Below are 424 nucleotides of genomic sequence, written 5' to 3'. Positions count from 1 at the left end.
GGCGTTATTATCATTTGCCTCTTCGCGTTTTTTGTGGGGTTAGTGTGTGGGAGGGGAGGGGGGAGGGAATGTCTCTGTGTTTCTGTGATAAGAACTGCGCTGGGCGCTGCTGCAACATGCATTTCTCTTGTTCTCAACGATTACCTTACTCCACTTTTTTCCCTTGAAATTTCTTATGAAAATGCAGCGACTCTTGAGAGCATTTTTAGTCGAATAATGCCGAAGCCGGTCAGTGTTCAAGTCGTAAACAACAAAAATTTTGCCGCCCGTCCGTCTTTGGCCCGAGGCAACAAAAGCGACGGCAACACTGTAAGCCGAGTCGAGCAAGCCGAGCCGGGCCGAGGGGGGCTGCGTGCGAGGCGGCGCTCAGCGGCGCTGCGCCCCTCCCACTCCCTCCGCGGGCCGCTGCGGCTGACGGCAGAGC

Source organism: Frankliniella occidentalis, unplaced genomic scaffold, assembly GCF_000697945.3.
Source record: "Frankliniella occidentalis isolate FOCC.00 unplaced genomic scaffold, Focc_3.1 Scaffold65, whole genome shotgun sequence".
Classification (NCBI taxonomy): Eukaryota; Metazoa; Arthropoda; class Insecta; order Thysanoptera; family Thripidae; genus Frankliniella; species Frankliniella occidentalis.
This window is presented reverse-complemented; position numbering follows the sequence as displayed.